The sequence below is a fragment of the Malaya genurostris genome, chromosome 2 (genome assembly GCF_030247185.1).
Source record: "Malaya genurostris strain Urasoe2022 chromosome 2, Malgen_1.1, whole genome shotgun sequence".
NCBI lineage: Eukaryota > Metazoa > Arthropoda > Insecta > Diptera > Culicidae > Malaya > Malaya genurostris.
Genome location: NC_080571.1, coordinates 187,168,812 through 187,181,750, shown reverse-complemented (window position 1 = coordinate 187,181,750; position 12,939 = coordinate 187,168,812).

Here is a 12,939-nt window from a genome sequence, read left to right as displayed (position 1 = left end):
GGCAAATAATTTCAGCAGATTTCATTGGTCCCCTCCCCCGCACTCGTCGCGGAAGTTTTCGAAATGGGTGATGATTCATCCTGTGAGGATTGTCGGAAGTGCGCCCATGTGTGCGATCTTGAAAGACCAATGGTTCTTGAGAAACTCAATTCCGGAAGTCATAATCACTGACAACGGAAGCAGTTTCGTGTCGAAAGAGTTTAAGGAACTATTGGATCGATTCAAGATCACTCACTGGTTAAACTCACGCTATCACTCACAGGCGAATCCCGTCGAAAGAGTCAATAGAACTATCAATGCGGCTATCCGGACATACGTGAGGGAGGACCAACGTGTTTGGGACACTCGTATCTCAGAGATTGAAATGGTGTTGAATACTAGTGTTCACTCGTCGACAGGTTTCACACCTTATTTTATCACTCGCGGACATGAGTTCATAGAAGTTGGTACCGATCATATTCTTATCCGGAACGACGAAACACTAACGGTCAAAGAGTTGGAAGAACGGAGAACAAAAATGTTTGAACGTATCTACGAACTCGTCCGCAAAAATTTGGAAAAAGCACACGAATCCTCTCGAGACCGTTATAACTTACGTCACCGTAAATTTTCTAAATCGTTTATCGAAGGTCAAATGGTCTATCGTAAAAACATGAAACAATCTAGCGCAGCGGAACACTATAATTCCAAATACGGTCCATTGTTTCTACCCTGCCGAATAAGATCGAAAATCGGAACGTCCTCGTATGAACTTGAGGATTTAAATGGTAAAAACATCGGCATTTGGCCGGTCGAACACTTGAAACCCGGATAGCAGAACAACGCGGCATCATTAAAACAAAATTTTCTAAAACACTTGTTTATTTATCGTGCTTTTCACTCATTCCATTCACATATTTCCAGGCAGCGAATAAAACGGCCACATTAGCTCCAAAAAAAAAAACCTAAAAATAAACAAAACAAAACGATAAGATTAACCAAATATGTACCAGCATTATCCAAATGATATCAGCGGTATCAGCATTCGATCCATTTTCAGCAACTGGTCAGCAACGTGCAAGTATAACTGACAGATCGGAAGATAAACACCTGTACGACAGGGTAGAATCCAGGGTGGCGGGATCACGTTTGCCCGTCATTCGGTTGTTGCCTATACACTCTCAACGTAAATGGGTTCATTCGACGTAGCTTCATAAGATTTTCTCTCGCAAGTCGAGAGAGTAATTGAAGTACGTAACGAGTGAGACATTTCATTAAATTTATCAATCTTTTCGACTCTTCGCGAAAGAGTCCAAAAGATAAAGATTTTAGCATTAGTGGATCCGTAATATAAGTTTTAATTAGTTTAAGGTAGTATGCGTGTCGTGAACATGAATGAATATGGAGTCAGAAAGTGAGTGCGATTGAGTAAAATTAATGAATGTTAGTGTGACTGAGAATGAATGAATGTGAATGAATGAGACGTACGAATGAGTTAGGTTGAAAATATTCTGTCCAAGTGTCGTTCTTGTGACAGTAGTGTTGTTTTGTCCAAGCGTCGTTCTTGTGACAGTAGTGTTGATTTGTCCAAGCGTCGTTCTTGTGACAGTAGTGGTTTTTTGTCCGAGCGTCGTTTTCGTGACAGTGAAAAAGGGGAGAAAATGTGAAATTTAGTCTGTTTTTCTTCCGGATAGTTTCTGTTATTTGTTGTGTTTCCGATCAATATTTCTGCTCTACCAATGCAAAGACCGTCTCAAATTCTGACGCATATTAAACAGTTTCGACAGCTACACTTTCGCAGTTGTTTTGGGAATGATGGATGGAACATATCGCACCTGATTTTGACAAATATTTCGGCAAGAGCACGAGACTGAAAATGGACAGGCTCACTGCTTTAGAATCATACAATTCCGGGAGAGAGAGCTCCTCTGGCCTTTGGAAAAATCATCCCTCGGAATTGAAACTGGTACTAAGGAAGAAGTAGTCGCATTAGAAGTCGGCTTTTGTTCGAAAAAAAAAACCTATGGTTTTTTTTAAACCGAGTCGGGGAAAATTGTGACCTGTTATTCGTTGGTCACAATGTTGTTCCTTTGGTCACTGAGTCCAGCTTGTATATATTTTTCAAATATTGTATATTTTTGTTTATATCAATTGTCAGTAAATGTCTAAGAATTTAAATGTCAATCGCGTTTCTTCTCCGTGTTTACACGTTTGAGTCACGTTTAAGTTCTGCTTAATAGCAAAGGTTGGTGTCAAAAAGTAGGGTTTTGTTGATTTATTTATTTATTTCCATTTGTTTATTTATTAGTTATTCATTCTATTTATTATTTATTTATTCTATTTATTATTTATTTATTTACATTTATTTATTATTTATTTATATATTTACAATCATTTATTTACACTATTTATTTATTTGTATTATTCATTTATTCACATTCGTCAATTCATATATCAAATCATATCACATATTAAATAATATTTAGAAAAAGGAAACAAGTATAGTAGGTACAAATATTAATCAAGACACCAACCAGAAAACGATAATACATTGTAACCGTCATCTGTCTACACACTGTCATCGTCGTCATCATCGCAGCATAAAATGCGGGGTGGCATGCTTTGAAGACGGCGGTGGGATTGGGATGGAAAATGGACAGCAAGCCGATAAAACCGCGGGAAAACCCTTAAGCAGGAGCTAGTATTTGGTTGACCCGGTAGAGTAAAGGTTGCAGCAGCGTGTCACCCATCAAAAGTGACAATCCGTTCCGTTCCGTCATTTAAATTTCTGGTCTATGAAATTTTTTAGTGGATCCAAAGGGATCAATAATTCGTACCGGCCCAAGTTCAATAAACTGGTTAAATTTGCCGGTTATGTTCGTTTGCTGCAAGCCCGACGCGTGTGCCTTACAGTGCAACAGAAAATAGTGCGCACAATACCACTCTCCGGGGATCATCCTCGGAACGAAGGCCTCCGCTACAGACAGGCCGAGTTGCTACATCATCTGCTGTTCCATCGCCCCATAGCAGAGTTCCACCCCGCCCGTCGTCCAGAGAACCATCAAGTCGACCAACGTGCATCACGGCCGCAACGGAGAGCTGAGCTACGAAGTTCTTCAAATAAACTTGCGCAAGTAAAAATATTAGTATAGATACAATATAGCCTTTAAAAGTTAAAAATTGTACGGTCTTTTTTTATACAAGCTGTGTCGTCCATTTTGTGTATTTTGTTACTTGTTTCCGCCGAAACGATTTACTCAGTGGCCACAGGTTGGGAAGAAAGTCCGCCTAAAAATAGTGAAGTGAAGATTCTCCAGGAGACCAACAAGGTAAACGACCCTGAACTGGTGGTTCGGTGCTGAAAAGCAGCCACCAGTAGTGTGATACAAAACGATACGTAACAGAGTCCATGTGAGGACCTGTCCATATGTTCAAACTTTTATTTTGGATCTACTTGATCTTTCTTTCTTTCATGCAATCCATAATCGAGAAACTAATCACATTGCCTACGGAAAAGATAATCCTTGATTCGTCGATTCATACCGCAGTATCGCACTTCTTCAGAAATAGTAATTTCAGTGGGGAGGAGGATGTACGAAGATGTGATCGTAAAGTTAATATGGACCAATGTAAAACAAGAGTAACTAATAGAGATGTTCGGGTATAGAAATTCTTATACCCGAACCCGACCCGTACCCGAGTGATCAGCAAAAAAAAAATTACCCGGACCCGACCCGTTCCCGATCAACAATAAAAAAAATTACCCGTACCCGATAAAAAATTAAAAATTTTACCCGTACCCGATTAAAAATTACCTGTACCCGGCCGTTCCAGTAAAAACAATCAGATTTATCAAGTTCTCGCAAATATTTGGTCTTCTCCGCTCTAGAAATAATAAAACGCTCTGCAAAGTTCATTAGTCCCAGAAAACTCTTCACTTCCTGCTGATTTTCCGGATGTCGGAATTCGCGAATGGATTTAAATTTATCCTCTTCTATCTTCAGACCGTCTCGTGACACCTCGAAACCTAAAAATTTCACCGACTGTTGAGCAAAAACGCTGTTTTTTCGTTGATGCACACATTGTGCTCTAGCAACCTCTTCAAAACCGCATTCAGATTTGTATCATGCTTTTCTTTAGTTTTCCCAAACACAAGTATGTCATCCAAGTAGTTGCATACTCCATTACAATCAGCCAACACTATTGTTTGTAAGGTTTTTTGGAATACTTCGGATGCATTAGTGAGGCCGAATGGAAGTCTTTTGAAACGAAACATTCCATCACCCGCAAAAAAATTCATCAGGTGTCTACATTTGAATCCAGTTCTATGTGAAAGAAAGCGCTAGTCATATCAATTTTTGAGAACCACTTGCAATCAAGAAGATCAATCAGAATAGATTCCAAAGTTGGCATTCTAAAAGGACTGCGAATAATTGCTTTATTCAGACCTCGAAGATCAACTACTAGTCGCACATCATTCTTTCCTTTTGGTACGACTAAGAGTGAAGAACAATAGGTTTTATTCATATCATCCGTGACACACTCAATGATACCTAATTCTAAGAATTCATTGATTCGACGTTCAGTATCTGCTTTGAATGCTGGAGGAATATTAGTGTATATTTTTCTGGATGGTGACATACTTTCGTCATAGCTTATAATCACAGGGGGCATATTAAACTTGGGAAATTCCTTTTTTACAGTCAGCGTTTGAATTACTTCCCGATCAAAAAAATCAGACTTCGAACAAATCGGAACATCAAGTCCAAGCGGCAGTACACTGTATCGCAATGCAGTATCTCTACTTATTAATGCTCGTCCATTTTTTACAGCATAAAATTTTTCCATTCCTCGAGGACGGTAATCGCTTATGACCAACTCTGCAATGAATGTTGCTACTACCTGAATCTCTTCTGTCATTGCATAAGCTTTTAGTGGCTTATCAGTACCTTCAGTTATACAATATAATTCACAACTCGTTTTTTTGTCACGCATAAGCGACTCAAATATTTCGCTTCCGACAGTATTAACTTCTGCCCCAGAGTCAATCAAAAACAGTATTTCTGTTCCTGCCACATATGCCACATAACTCCACGATTAAAGTTATTGTGCGGGATCTCATCAACTTTGAAAATCACTTCTGAATTATTGACCGTTTCACAATGATTTTCAAATCTATTGAGTTCATGACACATAATTACATCATGTGATGCTCTGTGAGTTATTTTTCCTGTATTTTCTGTTTCAATCACAATGGAACTTAAAAATTTCTGAAATGTATGTATGTAAACAGATTAATATAAATTTTTGTTAAATGTTTATTATTATTTTTTTTATATTCTTTTATAATGAATTCATTCCGTGTTTATGATTAGTATGAAATTAATATATCTCTGTTCATTCGATTATACGATATTCATTGCGTCAAAGTCAAATTGAGAGGAAAATACCTTCGTGGTATTTAGACTACTCAGCAAAAGCGGCTGTACTTTGTGAAGAAGGAATTCCTCGCTACATTTTAAGTTTAATGAAATCTGAAGATTTGAGGCATGCGATTCAATATGAATTTGACGCATTGCAATAAAATATCTCTTGGGCAGTGGTTAACTGTGTATTCGAAGGCCTGAAACCAATATATGGTTTTTCTTAATCAAGTAAAACGTTTTCTAGAAATGGAAATAAATCGTGATTTTAGGAATCAGATGAATGAAATTTTTCTGAATCACATACATAGAAAACTCTAAGCGGTTTGGAGTGAGTGATTGTAAACCAGTGGGGACACCATTGGTTACCACTACTAAAGGGTCGAAATCTGAGGCAAAAATTACAGAAGAACCATTTAGGCAACTGTTAGGATGTCTACAATACCTTTCGTTGACATCCTGACCAGATATGTGCGTTGCGGTAAACAGATTGAGTAATTATTCCAAATATGTTATTGACTGGAATTGGTCAGGTTTAAAGCGAATATTGCGATATTTACGAGGAACGAGTAATACAACGTGCACTGCCCACATGAGACGAGACCCGACGACGAGAAGGAAGCACTCTACGCGCAGCTGGAACGAACCTACGACAGCTATCGACGGCGGGATGTAAAACTCGTCATCGGCGACATGAATGCTCAGGTAGGCCGGGAGGCAATGTACAGGCCCGTGATCGGGCTGGAGAGCCTGCACGCGGTAACAAACGACAACGGTCAACTATGCGTTAACTTTGCAGCCTCCCGAGGAATGGTAGTTCGGAGCAACTTCTTTCCCCGCAAAGATATCCACAAAGCCACCTGGAGATCACCGGATCAACATACGGAAAACCAAATCGACCACGTTCTCATCGACGTGCGATTCTTCTCCGACGTCATCAATGTCCGCACTTACCGCTTTGCCAACATTGATTCTAACTACTACATTGTCGCGGTTTGTATGCGCTCACAACTATCGACGGTGCACAATACTCGTCGCACAGGAACGCTGGGACTCAATCTCGAGCAGCTACGTAGCACTCGTACTGCGACGACAGATTCCCAGCCCCTGATCTGTCGGAGATAAGTGAGGAGATCGGCAAGCTGATGAACAACAAAGCCGCGGGCAATCACCAGTTACCAGGCGAGCTGCTTAAACATGGAGGAGAGGCACTGGCTCGCTCCCGCTGCACTGGATGATTTCTAGGAGGAGGAGATTCTACCGCAGGAATGGATGGATGGAATGGTATGTCCCGTCTACAAAAAGGGCGATAAGCTAGATTGATGCAATTACCGCGCAATCACATTGCTCAACGCCGCCTACAAGGTTCTCTCCCAAATCCTTTGCCGTTGTCTGTCACAAATAGCTAACGAATTCGTAAGGCCGATTACTGGAGCCCGCACTACTTTACTGGAGCCCGCGCCACTACTGATCACATATTCGCGATAAGACAAGTACTCCAGAAGTGTCGTGAATACAACGTACCCACGCATCACCTATTCATTGACTTCAAAGCGGCATACGACACAATCGATCGAGAACAGCTATGGCAGATAATGCACGAATACGGTTTCCCGGATAAACTGACGTCAAGGTTTCCCGGATAAACTACGTCAAGGTGATGGACTCTCTTGTATCTTGTTCAATATTGCCCTGGAAGGTGTGATTCGAAGAGCGAGGATCGATACGAGTGGCACGATCTTCCGAAAGTTCGTACAACTTTTTGGCTTCGCTGATATTGGCTCACTGGTGACCGCCGATAATGACACCAGCAGAGAAATTCATAGACGTATTTTGGCAGGGAATCGTGCGTACTTTGGACTCAGAAAAACCCTCCGATCGAGAAAAGTACGCCACCGCACGAAATTGACCATCTACAAAACGCTCATTAGACCGGTTGTTCTCTATGGTCACGAGACCTGGACTATATTGACAGAGGACCAACGCGCCCTCAGTGTTTTCGAAAGAACCATCTATGTACTGAGTACCATCTATGGCGGAGATGAAATCTATGATGCAGACGGAACGTGGAGACGGCGTATGAATCACGAATTGCAAAAGCTGCTAGGAGAACCACCTATCGTACGGACAGCTGAAATCGGACGTCTACGATGGGCTGGGCATGTCATAAGAATGTCGGACGACAACCCGTTGAAAATGGTTCTTGAATCTAATCCGACTGGTACAAGAAGAAGAGGAGCGCAGCGAGCAAGGTAGATCGATCAAGTGCTCCACTTGATCGATCTACCTTGCTCGCTGGTGATCTCAGAAGCATCCGTGCCTTGAGTGGCTGGCGACGAGCAGCCATGGACCAAGTTATGTGGAGACGTATGCTTGATACAGAAAAGGACACCCCAGGCCTATAGCTGTTAGAAAGAAAAGAAAGAAAGAGTAATATAAAAATCATTTATTTAAACAAAAATGGTTATCCTGACTTCATAGGATTTGTGGATGTAGACTATGCAATGATCCTGATGAGAGGAAATCTATTTCAATTTATCGGTAATTTAGTTTCGTGGTTAACGAAACGGCAACCAACAGTCAGCTTATCTACAACTGAAGCTAAACTAATAGCGCTTCAGTCCAGATACAAAAGAAGGTGCGTGGTTAACTCAACTTCTCTACGAATTGGATGTAGTTCGTTATAATGGAGGACAGTATTCCATGTATGAACATCGGGCAGGAGCCAAGATCACATTAAAGGATGAAAAAAACTTGAACATCAAATGTTTCTTCATCCGTGAACTCATCAAGAAGGGAAAACTTACCTGCAGTTCATCGCGAAAGTCGAGCAACCAGCAGTTGTTTTCATTTAGGGGTTACCTAAAATCATAGAAAGTTATTCAGTGTATCGAATGTTCAAATTGCGGGAAAGTGTTAAAATATACAATGCGAAGCACTGTGAATGATTTGACATCATTCGATTGTTAACATATAATTTGACATTCAATGAAAGTTCCATACAATTACCGCCTGTGATGAAACTATGTTATGAAAGCTTTATTGTGAAATTTTGTTAGTTTTTGAGCGCTTGTTGATCGACATATTGCACGAAATATTCGTTCAATTTGCTGGAACGGTTTGTTGTTGTTTTTTCTCTTGCAAAAATAGTGTGAAAATTAAGTGTTACCTTTACATAGAAAGAAAAGTTGTTGTTATTCTACGTGAAGTAGAAGTATTGGGCAGATATGTATTGTTAGTTTAAACAAATAAGTGGAAAAAACTTCAGAAACTCTGCAGTAAAACTAGTCCAACGGGGCTCCAACTCCTCATGTTAGAAATGGCTCAACAATGGACCTCTGTCTGCCGGGTTTGTTGAACGAAAAAAATGGCATTCGGTTCAACGGTCTGTTTCAAAATCGGCAAACGAAGGTCCCGTTTTGTTCTGCTGTTGAACGATTTATTTTTATTTTATATTTATTGGAATATGAGTTAAACTTAAATTGTTAGGATTTAAATTGGTTGTTCAGCCACAAGTGGTGACTTTTCAGCTTTATATATATATATATATATATATATATATATATATATATATATATATATATATATATATATATATATATATATATATATATATATATATATATATATATATATATATATATATATATATATATATATATATATATATATATATATATATATATATATATATATATATATATATATATATATATATATATATATATATATATATATATATATATATATATATATATATATATATATATATATATATATATATATATATATATATATATATATATATATATATATATATATATATATATATATATATATATATATATATATATATATATATATATATATATATATATATGTGTGTGATTTAGTTATTACCATGAGGACATCATTACTTGTATTCCCAAGTAACAATTTTAATATTAATAAATACTTGTAGCTGTCTTCAATGCTACATAATAAATCTTGCATTACAACTTTAAACTCCACGAAAGCCTACTGAAACCCTCTATAAGAGCATGTTCCTGCCAAGTGGACCATTCTTCATAATGTTTATAAAGCAAAGTGAAGAATTAGCATAAACCTGCGTTAAAACTCCAAATTCAAGAAAATTTTGAAACCAGCTTTACGATCAACATTTAATTTATTCGGAAGGAATGAATTCCGCTATGAATAAATTGTCGTTTTGATAATATTTTTCATGGCTATGTGTGTGTCATGTCTGCTTTGAATGCAACCAGAATATATTAGATTTTATTAACAAGTTTGAGGTTTTTTCCGAACGTAAAAACTTCATGCGCTTTTATTTTTATCGTGAATGTTTGGATAAAAATAAGAATTATAACTAATCGCCTTCAAATAAATGCAGTTTTTGCGAAAATTTCCATGATTTTTGAAAATTATTTTTTGTGATTCTTCGTCATTTTTGTATAAAACTATTTCGTGGCATTAAAACTTGTGTATACGTTCTGAAAATGAATCATTAAAGCCCATCATTTTTATTCGTTTTTGCATTTCGAAGTATATTTGATGTCAATAAATGCAACGGTATAGGGCATCATAATGGCGGCCATGAAATTTTCTTTAATGCAAATTACGCTTAACCCAAGAAGCAATAAATCAAATAGCCCACAACAAATGTGTCATAAATGTACTTTAGAACCCTCAAATTTGCTCTGAGTGAAACTGTCATCCAATGAACACGCACACACACAAAACTAGATTTATGAAAGAATTTAACTGGCAATAATGTTTTAAAGAAAATGCTTGAAAGCAATATTAAGAGCGTTTGCATGGTTTTATTCTAGTACACATTGTTTTATTTTTAGTCCAGTTGTTAGTCTGGGTAAAAAGTTTTATAGAAGCTTTAAAAACTATGATAATACTTGTTAAAAGAGACATTTATTATAGTTGTCATAAAACAGGTAGTGATTGAAAAATCAATTACAAAACTTCTATAAACTACAATCAAAACCATTAGGCATTCGAATTGTTACTTGGGTTGTGTAATAAGGGAAAATACTAATACTTATATACTAACTTACTAACTAATACAGAAAGCGAATCGATTCAATTGAAGATTGCATCGATTTTTGTCGGAATTTGCTTACAATACTATGTGACATTACATCGAATGGTTCTATATTTGTGAGTCTGTGTAACTCTTTTGTGTTAAACCAGGGGGGACACTTCAAAATCATTTTAATAATTTTATTCTGAATCCTTTGATGCGTTTTCTTCCTGGTGGAACAACAACTTGACCAAATTGGTACTGCATAAAGCATGGCTGGTCTAAAAAGTTGTTTATAAATTAACAATTGGTTTTTTAGACAGAGCTTAGAATTTCTGTTTATAAGAGGATATAAGCGTTTAATATAATTATTACACTTTGCCTGGATTCCTTCAATGTGATCCTTGAAAGTGAGTTTTTTTGTCATACGTTAAACCTAAGTATTAGGCTCTCTGACAGCTCACTTACAACCACAAATGTAAATGAGATTGGTTTGTTTTCATCAGGAAACGCATGCATTAAACACGATTCAGACGATCAATCAACTTCCGTCGACGTCCAGATTATTTTTATACATTTTTTTAGCCGAATATTGCTATTATATCCGACGTTAAAATGTTCCGTGAACTTGACGTAGTGTCCTTTCATATGAATTGCTCACAATTAATGTTGTTGTTCCGAAATCGTTCCATGTAGGTGATAGTCGCTTGATGCTGCGTGTGAATCGCTTTTACATATTGTTTTGTTTTCATCAGGAACTGTTGGCCACCCATTTTTCAGTAGGGCCACCCATCATTTTTCACCAGGCATAGAAACCTCAATTTAGCTTGATCAGACCATGTCAATTCCAAGCCATTCAATTTGAGAATGTGATTATTGTTTGGTTTAAGAATAGAAGCTCTTGGCTTATGAGGAAAGATAATTAATTGCGTTTTTGATGCATTTGGTTTAATTTTCTATTTTTACAGATAATCACTGAAAATATTTAAACTTCTTTGTAGGCGACTGCAGATCGCTCTTAGATTTCTACCTGTGGCTAACAGACTTGTGTCGTCACAGAATAGCGATTTCTAACAACCAACGGGTAGATTTGGAAGATCAGAAGTGAAAATATTATACAAGATTGGAGCTACGCTCGAACCCTGCGGAACACCGGCTCGTACGGGTAGCAATTCAGATTTGCAATTGTGATAGCTAACCTGAAGAGTACGATCAATTAAATAATTTTGAATCATTTTGATCAAATAAATAGGAAACTGTAAATCAGACATTTTTGCTATTAAACCTTTGTGCCAAACACTGTCGAATGCTTTTTCTATGTCTAGAAGAGCAACTCCAGTGAATAACCCAGAAGATTTATTTGCTTTTATCGTGTTCATTACTCTGACAAGTTGATGAGTAGTTGAATCAACCCATACGCAGCCTGACAGAAATGAGTCTGTTTCATATGTGTTCCACTGAATTCAGGACGGCGCTAGTGTACCTAAACAATACGGGTGCAATGAATCACGAAACAAAAAGATTACAAGAGAAACCAGTACTTCATTACGTTATTTACGGTTACTGTGTATGGTTCCAGCAACATATTTGAAAGGAGCGTAATTTTCATATTGTGAACGCAAGAACTCCTGAATGAAATGAAAATGTTGCGATTTTTTATAACAGCGCTGCATAGCAACAAACTTATCCATAACACCAGTCGTAAATCTACAAATATGCGTATTTTGTAATTTTTTTATCTTTTAATTCACTCTGCCCAACGTTTTCTCTTTGTTTTAAAAAGATAATTATTAATAGTAATTGATAGAGTTAGAAATGAAGTGTTTTTAGAAATGTGGTGTGTGACTAAAGAGCACCTAACGTATTTAGTCGTAACAATGAACACGCAAATAATTAGTATTTGTTATCATTGAATGATCTTCTAACGACTCGGATAAAGATAAGGGAACCATAGATTTAATCTTGGTTTGCAAATAAGTAGTATTGTACTTCAAGATTCAGTAGAATAAATTACTTCACGTTCATCGTTCATTAAAATGTGATGAACTACTTTTAAACCTTCTATTGATGAAAAGAGCAAAATTATACTTTTACTAAACCATAGTACCTTATCATCATAATTATGTTATTAATGTCAAGAAATGCTAGCAGAATTTATTTTACTTATTTTAATATAAGAATATAAACCGCAGATTGTCGAAAAACAGATACGTTATTTCGAAATGTTATTCCATTTACGACGCAATTGTGGAACCAGAGAACCAAAACTTTTACTTATATTTTCGATGTATGGGATACTGTTAAATATATTTTCGATGTAAGTTGTCCACGGGTTGAGTTGAATGATCATGACGAAATTTAATCTGCTCTGGTAAAAAATTGAACTCTCATTTATATGAGACATCATTCTCAACAAGATAATTTATTCAAAAAGTTTACTGATAGAAGAAAGTAAGCTAATTGGTCGATAACTTGATGTTTCTGCTGGGTTTTTATCAGGTTTGA